Raw genomic sequence first — 26,728 nt, 5'->3', positions numbered from 1 at the left:
ACGCAAGTTAGGTCTAGGTAAGGCCTGAGATTTTCACTGATCAGACTCATACTTTAGCATTCTTCACATACTTGTTGAACGGATCCTGGGTTTTTTCTAGTTTGCATCACGTAGTAATGTGGTACCACACTGAAACATTCAATTAAACATGGTCTTGATAAATATTTTAGAGGATAACGCATCTTAGGTCTAGGTTAGGTCTAAGATATGCCCTCATCAGGCTCACAGTTTAGCGTTTTTCACATACTTGTTGAACAGATCCTGGGTTTTTTCTGGTTTGGATCACATAGTAATGTGGTACCACACTGAAACAGTCGATTAAACCTGGTTTCGATCAATATTTTAGAGGATAACGCATGTTAGGTCTAGGTTTGCCGTGGGAATTTCACTCATCAGACTCATACTTTCGCATTTTTCACATACTTGTTGAACGGATCCTGTGTTTTTTCTGGTTTGGATCACGTAGTAATGTGGTACCACACTGAAACGGTCAATTAAACCTGGTTTCGATCAATATTTTAGTGGATAACGCAAGTTAGGTCTGGGATAGGTCTGGGATTTGCCCTCATCAGACTCATACTTTCGCATTCTTCACATACTTGATGGCTAGATCCTGGAATTTTTCTGGTTTGGATCTCGTAGTAATGTGGTACCACACTGAAACAGTCGATTAAACCAGGTTTCGATCAATATTTTTGAGGATAACGCATGTTAGGTCTAGGTTAGGCCTGGGATTTGACCTCATCAGACTCATACTTTCGCATTCTTCACATACTTGTTGAACGGATCCTGGGTTATTTCTGGCTTGGATCACGTAGTAATGTGGGACCACACTGAAACAGTCCATTAAACCTGGTTTCGCTCAATATTTTAGAGAATAATTCATGTTAGGTCTATGTTAGGTCTGGGATTTGCTCTCATCAGGCTCATTCTTTCGCATATTTCTCATACTTGATGGCTAGATCCTGGGCTTTTTCTGGATTGCATCACGTAGTAATGTAGTACCACACAGAAACAGTCAATGAAACCTGGTTTCCATCAATATTTTAGAGGACAACGCCTATTAGGGCTAGGTTAGCCCTGGGAATTACACTCATCAGACTCATACTTTCGCATTCTTCACATACTTGTTGAACTGATCCTGGGTTTTTTCTGGTTTGGACCACGTAGTATTGTGGTACCACACTGAAACTGTCAATGAAACCTGGTTTCCATCAATATTTTAGAGGACAGCGCATGTTAGGTCTAGGTTAGGCCTGGGATTTTCACTCATCAGACTCATACTTTCGCATTCTTCACATACTTGTTGAACGGATCCTGGGTTTTTTCTGGTTTGGATCACGTAGTAATGTGGTACCACACTGAAACAGTCAATGAAACCTGGTTTCAATCAATATTTTAGACGACAACGCAAGTTAGGTCTAGGTAAGGCCTGAGATTTTCACTGATCGGACTCATACTTTCGCATTTTTCACATACTTGTTGAACGGATCCTGGGTTTTTTCTGGTTTGGATCACGTAGTAATGTGGTACCACACTGAAACAGTCAATTAAACCTGGTTTCCATCAATATCTTAGAGGACAACGCAAGTTAGGTCTGGGATATGTCTGGGATTTGCCGTCATCAGGTTCATACTTTCGCGTTTTTCACACACTTGTTGAACAGATCCTGGGTTTTTTCTGGTTTGGATCACGTAGTAGTGTGGTACGACGCTGAAACATTCAATTAAACCTGGTCTGGATCAATATTTTAGAGGACAACGCATGTTAGGTCTAGGTTAGGTCTGGGATTTTCACTCATTAGACTCATACTACCGCATTCTTCACATACTTGTTGAACGGATCCTGGGTTTTTTCTGGTTTGGATCACGTAGTAATGTGGGACCACACTGAAACAGTCAATTAAACCTGGTTTCGATCAATATTTTAGAGAATAATTCATGTTAGGTCTAGGTTAGGCCTGGGATTTGTTCTCATCAGGCTCATTCTTTCGCATATTTCTCATACTTGATGGCTAGCTCCTGGGCTTTTTCTGGATTGCATCACGTAGTAATGAAGTACAACACTGAAACAGTCAATTAAACCTGGTTTCCATCAATATCTTAGAGGACAACGCAAGTTAGGTCTGGGATATGTCTGGGATTTGCCGTCATCAGGCTCATACTTTCGCGTTTTTCACACACTTGTTGAACAGATCCTGGGTTTTTTCTGGTTTGGATCACGTAGTAGTGTGGTACCACGCTGAAACATTCAATTAAACCTGGTCTGGATCAATATTTTAGAGGATAACGCACGTTAGGTCTAGGTTAGGTCTGGGATTTTCACTCATGAGACTCATACTACCGCATTCTTCACATACTTGTTGAACGGATCCTGGGTTTTTTCTGGTTTGGATCACGTAGTAATGTGGTACCACACTGAAACAGTCGATTAAACCTGGTTTCGATCAATATTTTAGGGGATAACGCAAGTTAGGTCTGGGAGAGGTCTGGGATTTGATCTCATCAGACTCATACTTTCGCACACTTCACATACTCCTTGAACAGATCCTGGGTTATTTTCTGGTTTGGATCACATAGTAATGTGGTACCACACTGAAACAGTCGATTAAACCAGGTTTCGATCAATATTTTAGAGGATAACGCATGTTAGGTCTAGGTTAGGCCTGGGATTTTCACTCATCAGACTCATACTATTGGATTCTTCACATACTTGTTGAACGGATCCTGGGTATTTTCTAGTTTGGATCACGTAGTAACGTGGTACCACACTGAAACATTCAATGAAACCTGGTCTGGATAAATATTTTAGAGGTTAACGCATCTTAGGTCTGGGTTAGCTCTAAGATATGCCCTCATCAGGCTCACAGTTTAGCGTTTTTCACATACTTGTTGAACAGATACTGGGTTTTTTCTGGTTTGGATCACGAAGTAGTGTGGTACCACACTGAAACAGTCCATTAAACCTGGTTTCGCTCAATATTTTAGAGGATAACGCATGTTAGGTCTAGGTTAGTTCTGGGATTTGCTCTCATCAGGCTCATTCATTCGCATATTTCTCATACTTGATGGCTAGATCCTGGGCTTTTTCTGGATTGCATCACGTAGTAATGTAGTACCACACTGAAACAGTCGATTAAACCAGGTTTCGGTCAATATTTTTGAGGATAACGCATGTTAGGTCTAGGTTAGGCCTGGGATTTTCACTCATCAAAGTCATACTTTCGCATTCTTCACATACTTGTTGAACGGATCCTGGGTTTTTTCTGGTTTGGATCACGTAGTAATGTGGTACCACACTGAAACAGTCGATTAAACCTGGTTTCGAACAATATTTTAGAGGATAACGCAAGTTAGGTCTGGGATAGGTCTGGGATTTGACCTCATGAGACTCATACTTTCGCACACTTCACATACTCCTTGAACAGATCTTGGGTTATTTTCTGGTTTGGATCACATAGTAATGTGGTACCACACTGAAACAGTCGATTAAACCAGGTTTCGATCAATATTTTAGAGGATAACGCATGTTAGGTCTAGGTTAGGCCTGGGATTTTCACTCATCAGACTCATACTATTGGATTCTTCACATACTTGTTGAACGGATCCTGGGTATTTTCTAGTTTGGATCACGTAGTAACGTGGTACCACACTGAAACATTCAATTAAACCTGGTCTGGATAAATATTTTAGAGGTTAACGCATCTTAGGTCTGGGTTAGGTCTAAGATTTGCCCTCATCAGGCACACAGTTTAGCGTTTTTCACATACTTGTTGAACAGATCCTGGGTTTTTTCTGGTTTGGATCACGAAGTAGTGTGGTACCACACTGAAACATTCAATTAAACCTGGTCTTGATAAATATTTTAGAGGATAACGCAAGTTAGGTCTGGGATAGGTCTAGGATTTGCCCTCATCAGGCTCGTACTTTCGCATATTTCTCATACTTCATGGCTAGATCCTGGGCTATTTCTGGATTGGATCACGTAGTACAGTGGTACCACACTGAAACATTCAATGAAACCTGGTCTGGATAAATATTTTAGAGGTTAACGCATCTTAGGTCTGGGTTAGCTCTAAGATATGCCCTCATCAGGCTCACAGTTTAGCGTTTTTCACATACTTGTTGAACAGATACTGGGTTTTTTCTGGTTTGGATCACGAAGTAGTGTGGTACCACACTGAAACAGTCCATTAAACCTGGTTTCGCTCAATATTTTAGAGGATAACGCATGTTAGGTCTAGGTTAGGTCTGAGATTTGCTCTCATCAGGCTCATTCATTCGCATATTTCTCATACTTGATGGCTAGATCCTGGGCTTTTTCTGGATTGCATCACGTAGTAATGTAGTACCACACTGAAACAGTCGATTAAACCAGGTTTCGGTCAATATTTTTGAGGATAACGCATGTTAGGTCTAGGTTAGGCCTGGGATTTGCTCTCATCAGGCTCATTCTTTCGCATATTTCTCATACTTGATGGCTAGCTACTGGGCTTTTTCTGGATTGCATCACGTAGTAATGAAGTACAACACTGAAACAGTCAATTAAACCTGGTTTCCATCAATATCTTAGAGGACAACGCAAGTTCGGTCTGGGATATGTCTGGGATTTGCCCTCATCAGGCTCATACTTTCGCGTTTTTCACACACTTGTTGAACAGATCCTGGGTTTTTTCTGGTTTGGATCACGTAGTAGTGTTGTACCTCGCTGAAACAGTCCATTAAACCTGGTTTGGATCAATATTTCAGAGGATAACGCATGTTAGGTCTAGGTTAGGTCTGGGATTTTCACTCATCAGACTCATACTGTCGCATTCTTCACATACTTGTTGAACGGATCCTGGGTTTTTTCTGGTTTGGATCACGTAGTAATGTGGTACCACACTGAAACAGTCGATTAAACCTGGTTTCGATCAATATTTTAGAGGATAACGCAAGTTAGGTCTGGGAGAGGTTTGGGATTTGATCTCTTCAGACTCATACTTTCGCACACTTCACATACTCCTTGAACAGATCCTGGGTTATTTTCTGGTTTGGATCACATAGTAATGTGGTACCACACTGAAACAGTCGATTAAACCAGGTTTCGATCAATATTTTAGAGGATAACGCATGTTAGGTCTAGGTTAGGACTGGGATTTTCACCCATCAGACTCATACTTTCGCATTCTTCACATACTTGTTGAACGGATCCTGGGTTTTTTCTGGTTTGGATCACGTAGTAATGAGGTACCACACTGAAACAGTCGATTAAACCTGGTCTGGATAAATATTTTAGAGGTTAACGCATCGTAGGTCTGGGTTAGGTCTAAGATTTGCCCTCATCAGGCTCACAGTGTAACGTTTTTCACATACGCGTTGAACAGATCCTGGGTTTTTTCTAGTTTGGATCACGAAGTAGTGTGGTACCACACTGAAACAGTCCATTAAACCTGATTTCGCTCAATATTTTAGAGGATAACGCATGTTAGGTCTAGGTTACGTCTGGGATTTGCTCTCATCAGGCTCATTCTTTCGCATATTTCTCATACTTGATGGCTAGATCCTGGGCTTTTTCTGGATTGCATCACGTAGTAATGTAGTACCACACTGAAACAGTCAATGAAACCTGGTTTCCATCAATATTTTAGAGGACAACGCAAGTTAGGTCTAGGTAAGGCCTGAGATTTTCACTGACCAGACTCATACTTTCGCATTCTACACATACTTGTTGAACGGATCCTGCGTTTTTTCTAGTTTGGATCACGTAGTAATGTGGTACCACACTGAAACATTCAATTAAACCTGGTCTTGATAAATATTTTAGAGGATAACGCAAGTTAGGTCTGGGATAGGTCTAGGATTTGCCCTCATCACGCTCTTACTTTCGCATATTTCTCATACTTCATGGCTAGATCCTGGGCTAATTTTGGATTGAATCACGTAGTAAAGTGGTACCACACTGAAACATTCAATGAAACCTGGTCTGGATAAATATTTTAGAGGTTAACGCATCTTAGGTCTGGGTTAGGTCTAAGATATGCCCTCATCAGGCTCACAGTTTAGCGTTTTTCACATACTTGTTGAACAGATCCTGGGTTTTTTCTGGTTTGGATCACATAGTAATGTGGTACCACACTGAAACAGTCGATTAAACCAGGTTTCGATCAATATTTTTGAGGATAACGCATGTTAGGTCTAGGTTAGGCCTGGGATTTTCACTCATCAGACTCATACTTTCGCATTCTTCACATACTTGTTGAACGGATCCTGGGTTTTTTCTGGTTTGGATCACGTAGTAGTGTGGTACCACGCTGAAACAGTCCATTAAACCTGGTTTGGATCAATATTTTAGAGGATAACGCATGTTAGATCTAGGTTAGGTCTGGGATTTTCACTCATCAGACTCATACTATCGCATTCTTCACATACTTGTTGGACGGACCCTGGGTTTTTTCTGGTTTGGATCACGTAGTAATGTGGTACCATACTGAAACAGTCGATTAAACCTGGTTTCGATCAATATTTTAGAGGATAACGCAAGTTAGGTCTGGGAGAGGTCTGGGATTTGACCTCATCAGACTCATAGTTTCGCACACTTCACATACTCCTTGAACAGATCCTGGGTTATTTTCTGGTTTGGATCACATAGTAATGTGGTACCACACTGAAACAGTCGATTAAACCAGGTTTCGATCAATATTTTAGAGGATAACGCATGTTAGGTCTAGGTTAGGCCTGGGATTTTCACCCATCAGACTCATACTTTCGCATTCTTCACATACTTGTTGAACGGATCCTGGGTTTTTTCTGGTTTTGATCACGTAGTAATGAGGTACCACAATGAAACATTCAATGAAACCTGGTCTGGATAAATATTTTAGAGGATATCGCATCTTAGGTCTGGGTTAGGTGTAAGATTTGCCCTCGTCAGGCTCACAGTTTAGCGTTTTTCACATACTTGTTGAACAGATCCTGGGATTTTTCTGGTTTGGATCACGAAGTAGTGTGGTACCACACTGAAACAGTCCATTAAACCTGGTTTCGCTCAATATTTTAGAGGATAACGCATGTTAGCTCTATGTTAGGTCTGGGATTTGCTCTCATCAGGCTCATTCTTTCGCATATTTCTCATACTTGATGGCTACATCCTGGGCGTTTTCTGGATTGCATCACGTAGTAATGAAGTACCACACTGAAACAGTCAATGAAACTTGGTTTCCATCAGTATTTTAGAGGACAACGCAAGTTTGGTCTAGGTAAGGCCTGAGATTTTCACTGATCAGACTCATACTTTCGCATTCTTCACATACTTGTTGAACGGATCCTGGGTTTTTTCTGGTTTTGATCACGTAGTAATGAGGTACCACAATGAAACATTCAATTAAACCTGGTCTTGATAAAAATTTTACAGAATAACGCATGTTAGGTCTGGGTTAGGTCTAGGATTTGCCCTCATCAGGCTCATGCTTTCGCATATTTCTCATACTTCATGGCTAGATCCTGGGCTATTTCTGGATTGGATCACGTAGTAATGTGGTACCACACTGAAACAGTCGTTTAAACCTGGTTTCGATCAATATTTTAGAGGATAACGCAAGTTAGGTCTGGGAGAGGTCTGGGATTTGACCTCATCAGACTCATAGTTTCGCACACTTCACATACTCCTTGAACAGATCCTGGGTTATTTTCTGGTTTGGATCACATAGTAATGTGGTACCACACTGAAACAGTCGATTAAACCAGGTTTCGATCAATATTTTAGAGGATAACGCATGTTAGGTCTAGGTTAGGCCTGGGATTTTCACCCATCAGACTCATACTTTCGCGTTCTTCATATACTTGTTGAACGGATCCTGGGTTTTTTCTGGTTTTGATCACGTAGTAATGAGGTACCACAATGAAACATTCAATTAAACCTGGTCTTGATAAAAATTATACAGAATAACGCATGTTAGGTCTGGGTTAGGTCTAGGATTTGCCCTCATCAGGCTCATGCTTTCGCATATTTCTCATACTTCATGGCTAGATCCTGGGCTATTTCTGGATTGGATCACGTAGTAATGTGGTACCACACTGAAACAGTCGATTAAACCTGGTTTCGAACAATATTTTAGAGGATAACGCAAGTTAGGTCTGGGATAGGTCTGGGATTTGACCTCATCAGACTCATACTTTCGCACACTTCACATACTCCTTGAACAGATCCTGGGTTATTTTCTGGTTTGGATCACATAGTAATGTGGTACCACACTGAAACAGTCGATTAAACCAGGTTTCGATCAATATTTTAGAGGACAACGCAAGTTAGGTCTAGGTAAGGCCTGAGATTTTCACTGATCAGACTCATACTTTCGCATTCTTCACATACTTGTTGAACGGATCCTGGGTTTTTTCTAGTTTGCATCACGTAGTAATGTGGTACCACACTGAAACATTCAATTAAACATGGTCTTGATAAATATTTTAGAGGATAACGCATCTTAGGTCTAGGTTAGGTCTAAGATATGCCCTCATCAGGCTCACAGTTTAGCGTTTTTCACATACTTGTTGAACAGATCCTGGGTTTTTTCTGGTTTGGATCACATAGTAATGTGGTACCACACTGAAACAGTCGATTAAACCTGGTTTCGATCAATATTTTAGAGGATAACGCATGTTAGGTCTAGGTTTGCCGTGGGAATTTCACTCATCAGACTCATACTTTCGCATTTTTCACATACTTGTTGAACGGATCCTGTGTTTTTTCTGGTTTGGATCACGTAGTAATGTGGTACCACACTGAAACGGTCAATTAAACCTGGTTTCGATCAATATTTTAGTGGATAACGCAAGTTAGGTCTGGGATAGGTCTGGGATTTGCCCTCATCAGACTCATACTTTCGCATTCTTCACATACTTGATGGCTAGATCCTGGAATTTTTCTGGTTTGGATCTCGTAGTAATGTGGTACCACACTGAAACAGTCGATTAAACCAGGTTTCGATCAATATTTTTGAGGATAACGCATGTTAGGTCTAGGTTAGGCCTGGGATTTGACCTCATCAGACTCATACTTTCGCATTCTTCACATACTTGTTGAACGGAACCTGGGTTTTTTCTGGTTTGGATCACGTAGTAATGTGGGACCACACTGAAACAGTCAATTAAACCTGGTTTCGATCAATATTTTAGAGAATAATTCATGTTAGGTCTAGGTTAGGCCTGGGATTTGCTCTCATCAGGCTCATTCTTTCGCATATTTCTCATACTTGATGGCTAGCTCCTGGGCTTTTTCTGGATTGCATCACGTAGTAATGAAGTACAACACTGAAACAGTCAATTAAACCTGGTTTCCATCAATATCTTAGAGGATAACGCAAGTTAGGTCTGGGATAGGTCTGGGATTTGACCTCATGAGACTCATACTTTCGCACACTTCACATACTCCTTGAACAGATCCTGGGTTATTTTCTGGTTTGGATCACATAGTAATGTGGTACCACACTGAAACAGTCGATTAAACCAGGTTTCGATCAATATTTTAGAGGATAACGCATGTTAGGTCTAGCTTAGGACTGGGATTTTCACCCATCAGACTCATACTTTCGCATTCTTCACATACTTGTTGAACGGATCCTGGGTTTTTTCTGGTTTGGATCACGTAGTAATGAGGTACCACACTGAAACAGTCGATTAAACCTGGTCTGGATAAATATTTTAGAGGTTAACGCATCGTAGGTCTGGGTTAGGTCTAAGATTTGCCCTCATCGGGCTCACAGTGTAGCGTTTTTCACATACGCGTTGAACAGATCCTGAGTTTTTTCTGGTTTGGATCACGAAGTAGTGTGGTACCACACTGAAACAGTCCATTAAACCTGGTTTCGCTCAATATTTTAGAGGATAACGCATGTTAGGTCTAGGTTACGTCTGGGATTTGCTCTCATCAGGCTCATTCTTTCGCATATTTCTCATACTTGATGGCTAGATCCTGGGCTTTTTCTGGATTGCATCACGTAGTAATGTAGTACCACACTGAAACGGTCAATGAAACCTGGTTTCCATCAATATTTTAGAGGACAACGCAAGTTAGGTCTAGGTAAGGCCTGAGATTTTCACTGATCAGACTCATACTTTCGCATTCTACACATACTTGTTGAACGGATCCTGGGTTTTTTCTAGTTTGGATCACGTAGTAATGTGGTACCACACTGACACATTCAATTAAACCTGGTCTTGATAAATATTTTAGAGGATAACGCAAGTTAGGTCTGGGATAGGTCTAGGATTTGCCCTCATCACGCTCTTACTTTCGCATATTTCTCATACTTCATGGCTAGATCCTGGGCTAATTTTGGATTGAATCACGTAGTAAAGTGGTACCACACTGAAACATTCAATGAAACCTGGTCTGGATAAGTATTTTAGAGGTTAACGCATCTTAGGTCTGGGTTAGGTCTAAGATATGCCCTCATCAGGCTCACAGTTTAGCGTTTTTCACATACTTGTTGAACAGATCCTGGGTTTTTTCTGGTTTGGATCACATAGTAATGTGGTACCACACTGAAACAGTCGATTAAACCAGGTTTCGATCAATATTTTTGAGGATAACGCATGTTAGGTCTAGGTTAGGCCTGGGATTTTCACTCATCAGACTCATACTTTCGCATTCTTCACATACTTGTTGAACGGATCCTGGGTTTTTTCTGGTTTGGATCACGTAGTAGTGTGGTACCACGCTGAAACAGTCCATTAAACCTGGTTTGGATCAATATTTTAGAGGATAACGCATGTTAGGTCTAGGTTAGGTCTGGGATTTTCACTGATCAGACTCATACTATCGCATTCTTCACATACTTGTTGGACGGATCCTGGGTTTTTTCTGGTTTGGATCACGTAGTAATGTGGTACCATACTGAAACAGTCGATTAAACCTGGTTTCGATCAATATTTTAGAGGATAACGCAAGTTAGGTCTGGGAGAGGTCTGGGATTTGACCTCATCAGACTCATAGTTTCGCACACTTCACATACTCCTTGAACAGATCCTGGGTTATTTTCTGGTTTGGATCACATAGTAATGTGGTACCACACTGAAACAGTCGATTAGACCAGGTTTCGATCAATATTTTAGAGGATAACGCATGTTAGGTCTAGGTTAGGCCTGGGATTTTCACCCATCAGACTCATACTTTCGCATTCTTCACATACTTGTTGAACGGACCCTGGGTTTTTTCTGGTTTTGATCACGTAGTAATGAGGTACCACAATGAAACATTCAATGAAACCTGGTCTGGATAAATATTTTAGAGGATATCGCATCTTAGGTCTGGGTTAGGTGTAAGATTTGCCCTCGTCAGGCTCACAGTTTAGCGTTTTTCACATACTTGTTGAACAGATCCTGGGATTTTTCTGGTTTGGATCACGAAGTAGTGTGGTACCACACTGAAACAGTCCATTAAACCTGGTTTCGCTCAATATTTTAGAGGATAACGCATGTTAGCTCAATGTTAGGTCTGGGATTTGCTCTCACCAGGCTCATTCTTTCGCATATTTCTCATACTTGATGGCTACATCCTGGGCGTTTTCTGGATTGCATCACGTAGTAATGTAGTACCACACTGAAACAGTCAATGAAACTTGGTTTCCATCAGTATTTTAGAGGACAACGCAAGTTAGGTCTAGGTAAGGCCTGAGATTTTCACTGATCAGACCCATACTTTCGCATTCTTCACATACTTGTTGAACGGATCCTGGGTTTTTTCTGGTTTTGATCACGTAGTAATGAGGTACCACAATGAAACATTCAATTAAACCTGGTCTTGATAAAAATTTTACAGAATAACGCATGTTAGGTCTGGGTTAGTTCTAGGATTTGCCCTCATCAGGCTCATGCTTTCGCATATTTCTCATACTTCATGGCTAGATCCTGGGCTATTTCTGGATTGGATCACGTAGTAATGTGGTACCACACTGAAACAGTCAATTAAACCTGGTTTTGATCAATATTTTAGAGAATAATTCATGTTAGGTCTAGGTTAGGTCTGGGATTTGCTCTCATCAGGCTCATTCTTTCGTATATTTCTCATACTTGATGGCTAGATCCTGGGCTTTTTCTGGATTGCATCACGTAGTAATGAAGTACAACACTGAAACAGGCAATTAAACCTGGTTTCCATCAATATTTTAGAGGACAACGCATGTTAGGTCTAGGTTAGGCCTGGGATTTTCTCTCATCAGGGTCACACTGTCGCAGTTTTAACATACCTGTTGAACGGATCCTGGGTTTTTTCTGGTTTGGTTCATGTAGTAATGTGGTACCACACTGAAACATTCAATTAAACCTGGTCTTGATAAATATTTTAGAGTATAACGCATGTTAGGTTTGGGTTAGGTCTAGGATTTGCCCTCATCAGGCTCATACTATCGCATATTTCTCATACTTCATGGCTAGATCCTGGGCTGTTTCTGGATTGTATCACGTAGTAATGTGGTACCACGCTGAAACAGTCGATTAAACCTGGTTTCGATCAATATTTTAGAGGATAACGCAAGTTATGTCTGGGATAGGTCTGGGATTTGACCTCATCAGACTCATACTTTCGCATTCTTCACATACTTGTTGAACGGATCCTGGGTTTTTTCTGGTTTGGATCACGTAGTAATGTGGGACCACACTGAAGCAGTCAAGCATACCTGGTGTCGATCAATATTTTAGAGAATAATTCATGTTAGGTCTAGGTTAGGCCTGGGATTTGCTCTCATCAGGCTCATTCATTCGCATATTTCTCATACTTGATGGCTAGCTGCTGGGCTTTTTCTGGATTGCATCACGTAGTAATGAAGTACAACACTGAAACAGGCAATTAAACCTGGTTTCCATCAATATTTTAGAGGACAACGCATGTTATGTCTGGGATAGGTCTGGGATTTGACCTCATCAGACTCATACTTTCGCATTCTTCACATACTTGTTGCACGGATCCTGGGTTTTTTCTGGTTTGGATCACGTAGTAATGTGGGACCACACTGAAACCGTCGATTAAACCAGGTATCGATCAATATTTTAGAGGATAACGCATGTTAGGTCTAGGTTAGGCCTGGGATTTTCACCCATCAGACTCATACTTTCGCATTCTTCACATACTTGTTGAACGGATCCTGGGTTTTTTCTGGTTTGGATCACGTAGTAATGTGGTACCACACTGAAACAGTCGATTAAACCTGGTTTCGAACAATATTTTAGAGGATAACGCAAGTTAGGTCTGGGATAGGTCTGGGATTTGACCTCATGAGACTCATACTTTCGCACACTTCACATACTCCTTGAACAGATCCTGGGTTATTTTCTGGTTTGGATCACATAGTAATGTGGTACCACACTGAAACAGCCGATTAAACCAGGTTTCGATCAATATTTTAGAGGATAACGCATGTTAGGTCTAGGTTAGGCCTGGGATTTTCACTCATCAGACTCATACTATTGGATTCTTCACATACTTGTTGAACGGATCCTGGGTATTTTCTAGTTTGGATCACGTAGTAACGTGGTACCACACTGAAACATTCAATTAAACCTGGTCTGGATAAATATTTTAGAGGTTAACGCATCTTAGGTCTGGGTTAGGTCTAAGATTTGCCCTCATCAGGCACACAGTTTAGCGTTTTTCACATACTTGTTGAACAGATCCTGGGTTTTTTCTGGTTTGGATCACGAAGTAGTGTGGTACCACACTGAAACATTCAATTAAACCTGGTCTTGATAAATATTTTAGAGGATAACGCAAGTTAGGTCTGGGATAGGTCTAGGATTTGCCCTCATCAGGCTCTTACTTTCGCATATTTCTCATACTTCATGGCTAGATCCTGGGCTATTTCTGGATTGGATCACGTAGTACAGTGGTACCACACTGAAACATTCAATGAAACCTGGTCTGGATAAATATTTTAGAGGTTAACGCATCTTAGGTCTGGGTTAGCACTAAGATATGCCCTCATCAGGCTCACAGTTTAGCGTTTTTCACATACTTGTTGAACAGATACTGGGTTTTTTCTGGTTTGGATCACGAAGTAGTGTGGTACCACACTGAAACAGTCCATTAAACCTGGTTTCGCTCAATATTTTAGAGGATAACGCATGTTAGGTCTAGGTTAGGTCTGGGATTTGCTCTCATCAGGCTCATTCATTCGCATATTTCTCATACTAGATGGCTAGATCCTGGGCTTTTTCTGGATTGCATCACGTAGTAATGTAGTACCACACTGAAACAGTCGATTAAACCAGGTTTCGGTCAATATTTTTGAGGATAACGCATGTTAGGTCTAGGTTAGGCCTGGGATTTTCACTCATCAAAGTCATACTTTCGCATTCTTCACATACTTGTTGAACGGATCCTGGGTTTTTTCTGGTTTGGATCACGTAGTAATGTGGTACCACACTGAAACAGTCGATTAAACCTGGTTTCGAACAATATTTTAGAGGATAACGCAAGTTAGGTCTGGGATAGGTCTGGGATTTGACCTCATGAGACTCATACTTTCGCACACTTCACATACTCCTTGAACAGATCCTGGGTTATTTTCTGGTTTGGATCACATAGTAATGTGGTACCACACTGAAACAGTCGATTAAACCAGGTTTCGATCAATATTTTAGAGGATAACGCATGTTAGGTCTAGGTTAGGCCTGGGATTATCACTCATCAGACTCATACTATCGCATTCTTCACATACTTGTTGAACGGATCCTGGGTTTTTTCTGGTTTGGATCACGTAGTAATGGTGTACCACACTGAAACAGTCGATTAAACCTGGTTTCGATCAATATTTTAGAGGATAACGCAAGTTAGGTCTAGGTTAGACCTGGGATTTTCACTCATCAGACTCATACTTTCGCATTCTTCACATACTTGATGGCTAGATCCTGGAATTTTTCTGGTTTGGATCACGTAGTAATGTGGTACCACACTGAAACAGTCGATTAAACCAGGTTTCGATCAATATTTTTGAGGATAACGCATGTTAGGTCTAGGTTAGGCCTGGGATTTGACCTCATCAGACTCATACTTTCGCATTCTTCACATACTTGTTGAACGGAACCTGGGTTTTTTCTGGTTTGGATCACGTAGTAATGTGGGACCACACTGAAACAGTCAATTAAACCTGGTTTCGATCAATATTTTAGAGAATAATTCATGTTAGGTCTAGGTTAGGCCTGGGATTTGCTCTCATCAGGCTCATTCTTTCGCATATTTCTCATACTTGATGGCTAGCTCCTGGGCTTTTTCTGGATTGCATCACGTAGTAATGAAGTACAACACTGAAACAGTCAATTAAACCTGGTTTCCATCAATATCTTAGAGGATAACGCAAGTTAGGTCTGGGATAGGTCTGGGATTTGACCTCATGAGACTCATACTTTCGCACACTTCACATACTCCTTGAACAGATCCTGGGTTATTTTCTGATTTGGATCACATAGTAATGTGGTACCACACTGAAACAGTCGATTAAACCAGGTTTCGATCAATATTTTAGAGGATAACGCATGTTAGGTCTAGGTTAGGCCTGGGATTATCACTCATCAGACTCATACTATCGCATTCTTCACATACTTGTTGGACGGATCCTGGGTTTTTTCTGGTTTGGATCACGTAGTAATGTGATACCATACTGAAACAGTCGATTAAACCTGGTTTCGATCAATATTTTAGAGGATAACGCAAGTTAGGTCTGGGAGAGGTCTGGGATTTGACCTCATCAGACTCATAGTTTCGCACACTTCACATACTCCTTGAACAGATACTGGGTTATTTTCTGGTTTGGATCACATAGTAATGTGGTACCACACTGAAACAGTCGATTAAACCAGGTTTCGATCAATATTTTAGAGGATAACGCATGTTAGGTCTAGGTTAGGCCTGGGATTTTCACCCATCAGACTCATACTTTCGCATTCTTCACATACTTGTTGAACGGATCCTGGGTCTTTTCTGGTTTTGATCACGTAGTAATGAGGTACCACAATGAAACATTCAATGAAACCTGGTCTGGATAAATATTTTAGAGGATATCGCATCTTGGGTCTGGGTTAGGTGTAAGATTTGCCCTCGTCAGGCTCACAGTTTAGCGTTTTTCACATACTTGTTGAACAGATCCTGGGATTTTTCTGGTTTGGATCACGAAGTAGTGTGGTACCACACTGAAACAGTCCATTAAACCTGGTTTCGCTCAATATTTTAGAGGATAACGCATGTTAGCTCTATGTTAGGTCTGGGATTTGCTCTCATCAGGCTCATTCTTTCGCATATTTCTCATACTTGATGGCTACATCCTGGGCGTTTTCTGGATTGCATCACGTAGTAATGTAGTACCACACTGAAACAGTCAATGAAACTTGGTTTCCATCAGTATTTTAGAGGACAACGCAAGTTAGGTCTAGGTAAGGCCTGAGATTTTCACTGATCAGACTCATACTTTCGCATTCTTCACATACTTGTTGAACGGATCCTGGGTTTTTTCTGGTTTTGATCACGTAGTAATGAGGTACCACAATGAAACATTCAATTAAACCTGGTCTTGATAAAAATTTTACAGAATAACGCATGTTAGGTCTGGGTTAGGTCTAGGATTTGCCCTCATCAGGCTCATGCTTTCGCATATTTCTCATACTTCATGGCTAGATCCTGGGCTATTTCTGGATTGGATCACGTAGTAATGTGGTACCACACTGAGACAGTCAATTAAACCTGGTTTTGATCAATATTTTAGAGAATAATTCATGTTAGGTCTAGGTTAGGTCTGGGATTTGCTCTCATCAGGCTCATTCTTTCGTATATTTCTCATACTTGATGGCTAGATCCTGGGCTTTTTCTGGATTGCATCACGTAGTAATGAAGTACAACACTGAAACAGGCAATTAAACCTGGTTTCCATCAATATTTTAGAGGACAACGCATGTTAGGTCTAGGTTAGGCCTGGGATTTGCCCTCATCAGGGTCACACTGTCGCAGTTTTAACATACCTGTTGAACGGATCCTGGGTTTTTTCTGGTTTGGTTCATGTAGTAATGTGGTACCACACTGAAACATTCAATTAAACCTGGTCTTGATAAATATTTTAGAGTATAACGCATGTTAGGTTTGGGTTAGGTCTAGGATTTGCCCTCATCAGGCTCATACTATCGCATATTTCTCATACTTCATGGCTAGATCCTGGGCTGTTTCTGGATTGTATCACGTAGTAATGTGGTACCACGCTGAAACAGTCGATTAAACCTGGTTTCGATCAATATTTTAGAGGATAACGCAAGTTATGTCTGGGATAGGTCTGGGATTTGACCTCATCAGACTCATACTTTCGCACACTTCACATACTCCTTGAACAGATCCTGGGTTATTTTCTGGTTTGGATCACATAGTAATGTGGTACCACACTGAAACCGTCGATTAAACCAGGTATCGATCAATATTTTAGAGGATAACGCATGTTAGGTCTAGGTTAGGCCTGGGATTTTCACCCATCAGACTCATACTTTCGCATTCTTCACATACTTGTTGAACGGATCCTGGGTTTTTTCTGGTTTGGATCAGGTAGTAATGTGGGACCACACTGAAACAGTCAAGTAAACCTGTTTTCGATCAATATTTTAGAGAATAATTCATGTTAGGTCTAGGATAGGTCTGGGCTAAGCTCTCATCAGGCTCATTCTTTCGCATATTTCTCATACATGTTGAACAGGTCCTGGGTTTTTTCGGGTTTGGATCACGTAGTAATGAAGTAGAACACTGAAACAGTCAATTAAACCTGGTTTCCATCAATATCTTAGAGGACAACGCAAGTTAGGTCTGGGATAGGTCTGGGATTTGCCCTCATCAGGCTCATACTTTCGCATATTTCTCATACTTCATGGCTAGATCCTGGGCTATTTCTGGATTGGATCACGTAGTAAAGTGGTACCACACTGAAACATTCAATGAAACCTGGTCTGGATAAATATTTTAGAGGATAACGCATCTCAGGTCTGGGTTAGGTCTAAGATTTGCCCTCATCAGGATCACAGTTTAGCGTTTTTCACATACTTGTTGAACAGATCCTGGGATTTTTCTGGGTTGGATCACGAAGTAGTGTGGTACCACACTGAAACAGTCCATTAAACCTGGTTTCGCTCAATATTTTAGAGGATAACGCATGTTAGCTCTAGGTTAGGTCTGGGATTTGCTCTCATCAGGCTCATTCTTTCGCATATTTCTCATACTTGATGGCTAGATCCTGGGCGTTTTCTGGATTGCATCACGTAGTAATGTAGTACCACACTGAAACAGTCAATGAAACCAGGTTTCCATCAATATCTTAGAGGACAACGCAAGTTAGGTCTAGGTAAGGCCTGAGATTTTCACTGCACAGACTCATACTTTCGCATTCTTCACATACTTGTTGAACGGATCCTGGGTTTTTTCTGGTTTTGATCACGTAGTAATGAGGTAGCACAATGAAACATTCAATTAAACCTGGTCTTGATAAAAATTTTACAGAATAACGCATGTTAGGTCTGGGTTAGGTCTAGGATTTGCCCTCATCAGGCTCATACTTTCGCATATTTCTCATACTTCATGGCTAGATCCTGGGCTTTTTCTGGATTGTATCACGTAGTAATGTGGTACCACGTTGAAACAGTCGATTAAACCTGGTTTCGATCAATATTTTAGAGGATAACGCAAGTTAAGTCTGGGATAGGTCTGGGATTTGACCTCATCAGACTCATACTTTCGCATTCTTCACATACTTGTTGAACGGATCCTGGGTTTTTTCTGGTTTTGATCACGTAGTAATGAGGTAGCACAATGAAACATTCAATTAAACCTGGTCTTGATAAAAATTTTACAGAATAACGCATGTTAGGTCTGGGTTAGGTCTAGGATTTGCCCTCATCAGGCTCATACTTTCGCATATTTCTCATACTTCATGGCTAGATCCTGGGCTTTTTCTGGATTGTATCACGTAGTAATGTGGTACCACGTTGAAACAGTCGATTAAACCTGGTTTCGATCAATATTTTAGAGGATAACGCAAGTTAGGTCTGGGATAGGTCTAGGATTTGCCCTCATCACGCTCTTACTTTCGCATATTTCTCATACTTCATGGCTAGATCCTGGGCTAATTTTGGATTGAATCACGTAGTAAAGTGGTACCACACTGAAACATTCAATGAAACCTGGTCTGGATAAATATTTTAGAGGTTAACGCATCTTAGGTCTGGGTTAGGTCTAAGATATGCCCTCATCAGGCTCACAGTTTAGCGTTTTTCACATACTTGTTGAACAGATCCTGGGTTTTTTCTGGTTTGGATCACATAGTAATGTGGTACCACACTGAAACAGTCGATTAAACCAGGTTTCGATCAATATTTTTGAGGATAACGCATGTTAGGTCTAGGTTAGGCCTGGGATTTTCACTCATCAGACTCATACTTTCGCATTCTTCACATACTTGTTGAACGGATCCTGGGTTTTTTCTGGTTTGGATCACATAGTAATGTGGTACCACACTGAAACAGTCGATTAAACCAGGTTTCGATCAATATTTTAGAGGATAACGCATGTTAGGTCTAGGTTAGGCCTGGGATTTTCACCCATCAGACTCATACTTTCGCATTCTTCACATACTTGTTGAACGGATCCTGGGTTTTTTCTGGTTTTGATCACGTAGTAATGAGGTACCACAATGAAACATTCAATGAAACCTGGTCTGGATAAATATTTTAGAGGATATCGCATCTTAGGTCTGGGTTAGGTGTAAGATTTGCCCTCGTCAGGCTCACAGTTTAGCGTTTTTCACATACTTGTTGAACAGATCCTGGGATTTTTCTGGTTTGGATCACGAAGTAGTGTGGTACCACACTGAAACAGTCCATTAAACCTGGTTTCGCTCAATATTTTAGAGGATAACGCATGTTAGCTCTATGTTAGGTCTGGGATTTGCTCTCATCAGGCTCATTCTTTCGCATATTTCTCATACTTGATGGCTACATCCTGGGCGTTTTCTGGATTGCATCACGTAGTAATGTAGTACCACACTGAAACAGTCAATGAAACTTGGTTTCCATCAGTATTTTAGAGGACAACGCAAGTTAGGTCTAGGTAAGGCCTGAGATTTTCACTGATCAGACTCATACTTTCGCATTCTTCACATACTTGTTGAACGGATCCTGGGTTTTTTCTGGTTTTGATCACGTAGTAATGAGGTACCACAATGAAACATTCAATTAAACCTGGTCTTGATAAAAATTTTACAGAATAACGCATGTTAGGTCTGGGTTAGGTCTAGGATTTGCCCTCATCAGGCTCATGCTTTCGCATATTTCTCATACTTCATGGCTAGATCCTGGGCTATTTCTGGATTGGATCACGTAGTAATGTGGTACCACACTGAAACAGTCAATTAAACCTGGTTTTGATCAATATTTTAGAGAATAATTCATGTTAGGTCTAGGTTAGGTCTGGGATTTGCTCTCATCAGGCTCATTCTTTCGTATATTTCTCATACTTGATGGCTAGATCCTGGGCTTTTTCTGGATTGCATCACGTAGTAATGAAGTACAACACTGAAACAGGCAATTAAACCTGGTTTCCATCAATATTTTAGAGGACAACGCATGTTAGGTCTAGGTTAGGCCTGGGATTTGCCCTCATCAGGGTCACACTGTCGCAGTTTTAACATACCTGTTGAACGGATCCTGGGTTTTTTCTGGTTTGGTTCATGTAGTAATGTGGTACCACACTGAAACATTCAATTAAACCTGGTCTTGATAAATATTTTAGAGTATAACGCATGTTAGGTTTGGGTTAGGTCTAGGATTTGCCCTCATCAGGCTCATACTATCGCATATTTCTCATACTTCATGGCTAGATCCTGGGCTGTTTCTGGATTGTATCACGTAGTAATGTGGTACCACGCTGAAACAGTCGATTAAACCTGGTTTCGATCAATATTTTAGAGGATAACGCAAGTTATGTCTGGGATAGGTCTGGGATTTGACCGCATCAGACTCATACTTTTTTTTTTTTTTTTTTTTTTTTTTTTTTTTGTCGTGGGGAAAATCTTCGAAAGACTCCCTCCCACCTCCTTGGGGAGAGGTGGGAGGGGTGTGTGGGATTCCCCGCGCCCGTACAATGACAGGCGCGGGACCAAAAACCCCACGGTGACCCTTCGGCACGCTTTGGGAGGATACCGGGAATCGCTCGAAGCATTCTTCCGGTATCCTCCCCGTGCCCGCGCTTTCGCGCCCATCCCCCGGGGGGACAATCGGTCCCCCCAGTAGACACACTGCCTCATAGCGGCGGGACGGGGCCACTCCATCCCGCCGCTATCCGTCCCGGGGCCGCGTTTAGTGGCGGCTGCGAGCCCCAACTCGCAACCGCCAGCGACCCCGTTTCCACCCCTCGGCGGCCGGGCGTTCATGGCCGCACCAGACCGCCGAGGGTGCCTCGCCTTGCGTCGGACCGGTAGGGGGAGGCACTCCTACCCCCAACCGGTCCGACCCGGCGCCGCCTGGCGGGAGGAGGGTCCCCTCAGGACCCCCCTCCCAGCCTAGGTCATCCGCCACGCCGAGGCGGCCGCCCGCGACGCCTCGCGACCGGGCGACGACCTCGGGCCACCGCACGAGCGCGAGCTTCAGCGCGCCGCTGAAGCTCGCGCTCCCTCCCCGCGGCCTCCTTCTGCAACATTACGTTCTCGCAGAAGGAGGCCACGGCCCTCCACTTCTCCTCGCTGCCGAGCATGGCGCGCACCACGCCCGGCAGCGAGACATCCCGCCCGACGACGCCGACCAGGACACGGCGCTCCCCCTCCCACGCGGGGCATACCTCCAGGGTATGATCCGCCGTGTCCTGCTCAGCGTCGCAGTGGCAGCAACGCGCCGTCGGCTCCTTCCCTATCCGGCACAGGTATCTTCCGAAGCAGCCATGCCCGGAAAATACCTGTGCCAGCCGGTAGGTGAGGCTGCCATGGCCTCTGTCCAGCCACTCCTTCAGGAGTGGCCGAACAGCCCCGACAGTCCGGTGCCCCGCGGTTGGCAGAGCCAGCCGCTCCTGCCACGCGAGCAACACGGACTGCCGGGCCTGGCGCTTCAAATCGCCCCAAGCAGGTTCCTGCCCGCCCGGGACCGCCCCCACCCCCGCGCGACGGTCGACGCGGTGCCGGTACATCACCGCGTCCAACCGCGCGAGCAGGTCCATGGGCGGCATCCCCGCTAGAACCGTCGCCGCCTCATGTGACATGGTCCGATACCCGCGGACGACCCTGAGCGCCATGCGCCTCTGCACCCGACGCAGCATAGTCATGCTGCGCCGGGAGGCAGCCAGGTCGTCCGCCCAGACGGGGGCCCCGTATAGGGCCACTGACTGGACCATTGCCACATAGAGGCGACGAACTCGGCCCGCCGGGCCCCCCAGGTTGGGCAGGATCCGGCCCAGAGCCGCAACCATCCTTTCCAACCGGGGGACCAGGCAGCGGAAATGCTTCTCGAAACGCCAGTGGCTATCAAGGATCAGCCCCAGATACCTGATCTGGGGCTTCACCTCGATGTCAGCCCCACCCACCCGAATCAGAGGGGGTGGCGGATCCTGCCGAGGTGAATGAAACGCAATCACCTCGGTCTTATGGACCGCCACCGTCATCCCCATCCCCCTGATCCGGTCGACGACGCGTTGCGACCCCTCCTCCGCGCGACGCATGGCCCTCCCCCAGTGCGCCCCGACGGCCAGCACCAGTGTGTCATCCGCATAACACACCGTGCTGACGCCGTCGGGGAGGCCGGCCCGCAACACCGAGTCGTACGCGATGTTCCACAGGAGTGGCCCGAGTACCGACCCCTGCGGAACACCGCAGTACACCTCCCTCCGCATATCACCATCCCGGCCCGGATACTCGATCCACCTGCCGCGGAGATAATCCCCGACGACCGCCCTGAGACAAGGGGGGACTCGATGATATTCGAGTCCCCTCCTTATCTCTTCCCAGGGGAGGGTGTTAAAGGCATTGGCAATATCCAAGGATATTGCCAATGCCACCCCTCCCCGGGAGACGGCCGCCTCCGAGAGGGCCCTCACACGACCTATCGCGTCGATAGTCGATCGGCCCCCCCGGAAACCGAACTGGCAGTCGGCCAGACCGGGATCACCCCGCGACAGGTGCTCGACGAGGCGGGCAGCAATCACACGCTCGAAGAGCTTGCCCACCTCGTCGAGGAGACAAATGGGCCGGTATGCGGAGGGAGACTCCGCGGGCCGACCCTCCTTCCGGAGGAGGACCATCCTCGCCACCTTCCAACTGGGGGGGAATCGCCCGTCCCTCAGGCAGCGGTCGAACAACCGCCTGAGGTCGGCCCCAAGGACGCCCTGGGTCAAGACCCAAACCCGGCCGGGCACACCATCCGGACCCGGGGCCGTGTTACGAACCCCGAGCCGTCTGATGGCCGCTGCCAGCTCCTCCTGCGTGACCCCCAGCTCGGCCGTCCACTCCACTGGGACAGCCGCCGCCGCCGGAGGACGCGGTCCCCTCTCCCCAATTGGGAAGAGTGTATTGACCACGTCCTCCAGCAGCCGGGGGTCAAGACCCTCGGTGACGGGGGGCGCCCACGGGCGGAGCTTATTCAGCACCACCTTATATGGGCGCCCCCATGGATCGTCATCAAGGGTCTGGAGGAGCTCCTTCCATGCCTGGGTCTTGGCCCGTTTGATGGCGACCTGCAGAGCAACCCGCGCCACGCGGTATGCTCCATACAGGTCATCAGCTGCCCTCGCTCGCGCCACGCCGTCGCCTGTACGTTGACGACGGCGCGCGCGGGTGTACTGGCGTCGGGCGCGGACAGTCGCGACTCGCAACTCCGCGATCGCGTCCGGCCACCAGTACACCGCCCGGCGAGAAGAAGCCCGCCCGACCCGAGGCATCGCCGCGTCGCAAATACCCGCGACCAATGCCCCGAGCCGGGCGACCTCCTCCTCCATGCTCGGCAACTCGGCCGCTCCCTGCGGCCAAGTTGCAGCGAGGGCAGCTGCCATCAGGGCGTCCTTGTCCAGGCGCCGAAGCGCCCAGCGGCGTGGTGGGGTGCCACGCAGGCGGCCGTGTCGGGATGCACTCGCGGCGGCAGAGACCTCCATCCGGATGTACCGGTGATCGGAGAGTGTCTCTGCCCCCGCGACCACGTGCCAACCCGACACCATGCGCACGGCGTTGGGGGTCGCGAATCCAACATCCACGATGGACCCCCCATATCGCCGCACGCATGTGTGCTCCGACCCCCGGTTCAATACCCGGAGGTCGAGCCCCGCCGCCCAATCGCCCAGGATCCCGCCGCGAACGGAGGTCCTGGGGGATCCCCAACCCACCGACTTGGCATTAAAATCCCCCAGGACCAGCACCGGCCGGGCCGCGTAGCGCTGCACGCATGCCGCGACCTCGGCCAAGTACAGCTCGAACGCAGCGTGACCGCTACGGGGCGAAATGTAGCACCCCACCACAGCGACTCCCCCCCAGTCCACGGCGACGAATCCCCGACCGCGCTCCAACAAGGAGAACGGTGGGGACCCGTCGCCCCCTCCCCATACCATCGCCACCAAGCCGTCCGCGTCGCCCACCCAATGAGGGTGATCAGGGACGCGGTACGGCTCGGCGGCGACCGCCAGGCCAACCCCCCACTCCGCGAGGACTTGGGACATCAAGTCCTGTGCCGCGCGGCAGTGGTTGAGGTTGGCCTGGAGGAGGAGGCGGGGCGGCATTAATTAATGGCCGCGCCAGCCTCCTCCCGGCCGTCCGTTCCCGTAGCACCGTCCACCTCCATGGAGGACGATGCCACCGCCCTCGGCACCGGAGCCGGTGCAGCCCGCCTCTTCCTCTCCTTCCGGGAGGGGGGGGAGCACCTCTTGCTCCCCACCCTGTGATCGGCTGGCCTCCCCATGTCCGCACACAGCGGGCAGTGGGGGGCCGCCGAGCACTGGCTCGCACGGTGCTCTTTGGCACCGCAGCGGTAACACTGACCGCTGCGGTCCACCGGCGAGGTGCACCACTGCCTCACGTGCCCCAATTCGAGGCAGCGGTGACACTGGAGCGGGCGCGGCGCGAGGATTTCCACTCGCGCCGAAACCCACCCCACCAACACCCTCCCGGATTCCGCCACCTTACGGGCGGCGGTGAGGGGGCACCGGGCCCACACCGACCCGAGGCCGGAGGGCGACCTGCGGATCTCTCCGATCCGCAGGTCCTCCACAGGACAGTCCCCCGCCCTCGCAAGGGCACGGGACACATCCTGTACGCTGACCGAGTCGTCCAGCCCACAAACGCGCATCTCCGTGCGCTTCGTGGGCCGAGCGACCCGGACACCTCGCTCGCCCAGCTGCTCCCGGAGCCTCTGGGCGAGACGATCCGCCTTCGCGCCGCCTTCTGCACCGGGGATCTCCAGCAAGAGACCCCCGGTCACGGCCCTCTTCGCCCTCACGGAGGCGATGCCCAGCTCTTCCAGGGAGATATTCTCCCTGGCGAGCCGCATCGCCTCCGCGAGGGTCAGGTCGCCCCCCTGCGCAACGGTCAGCGTCACCGCTGCCGTTTTTGGGGGACGACCTGGTCGTGCCTTCCCGACCTTCGCGGCCTTTACCTTGGCCGCCGCCGGCGGAGGCGGAGGCTGCGGTTGCGAGGCCTTCCTCGCCGCCCGCTTCGCCTTCCGCCCCACCACCTCACTCCACGCCACCCCCCCTTGGGAGGGTGCTGTGGAGGACGCGACCACCGCGACCACGGGTACACCACCCCCCTTGGGGGTCGCGACCCGGGGCCCTGGTGCCGCAACGCTGGGCGGAGCCTTCACTCCGCCCTTCTTTGCCTTCCCCGACTGTACCGGAACAGGTCGGGGAGGCACCGCCTTCCTGCTGACCGCTCTTCCGGCGAGGAGCTCCTCCCGGAAGGCGGCCAGCTTGCCATCAATCATGTCCCCAATCCTCCTCAGAAGATCATCTTCTGAGGAGGACGGGGACTTCTTCACGGGCGGAGTGCGGGTGGAGGGGCCCGCGGTGCCCCGCACCACTGCCGCCGCACTCCGCTTATTTACCTCCGCCGAGGGACGCAGCGGTGGAGGAGGAGGGAGGATGGGAGGGAGGGCCACGCTGTTCCACAGCGCCTCTGCCCTCCTCCTCCCCTGTCGCTCCTCCTCCAACAGGAGCTGCAGACGGGCGTTCCGCCCTCTGAGCTCCCGCGCCGCCTCCCTCATTTCCTCCGCCGCGGCCTTCAGGGCCTCCGCGCCACCGCTTTTCTGCCCCTTAAAGGCGCAGGCAGCGGCGACTTTCTCCACCCGCCTCAGGGACGAGGAGATCCTCTCCGATATCTCCTCGGTCACCTCGTCCCTGAGGCAACTCAGCCTCACCGACGGGCTCATCGCCCCGCCCACCTCGACGACGGCCTGCCCCGTCCTCTTCCTCTTAGAGCCTATGTGGCTCGTGCTGGAGGAGAAGGACGAGACCGACGCCGTCTCGTCGTCCTCCTCCACCCTCCACGAAGCCGGACCTGGCGCTGAGTGGGGCGCGAGCGCCGCCACCCTAACCCCAACCCCGTCTCCGTCCTCCCCAACCGACAAAACCCGCCCCATCCCCATTTTATTTTCTGTGTCCATAATAGTCCCACGAGATGGTCGGAAATAAAGGTCCACCCGGGCAGAGCCGCCTTACCCGGGTAAGCCTAATACTCCGGGGGTTCGGCAGGTTCCCCGGAGGTGGTCGCTTGGGATTGGGC

This window comes from Colletes latitarsis, unplaced genomic scaffold, assembly GCF_051014445.1.
Source record: "Colletes latitarsis isolate SP2378_abdomen unplaced genomic scaffold, iyColLati1 scaffold0006, whole genome shotgun sequence".
Classification (NCBI taxonomy): Eukaryota; Metazoa; Arthropoda; class Insecta; order Hymenoptera; family Colletidae; genus Colletes; species Colletes latitarsis.
Note: the sequence above shows the minus strand (reverse complement) of the source record.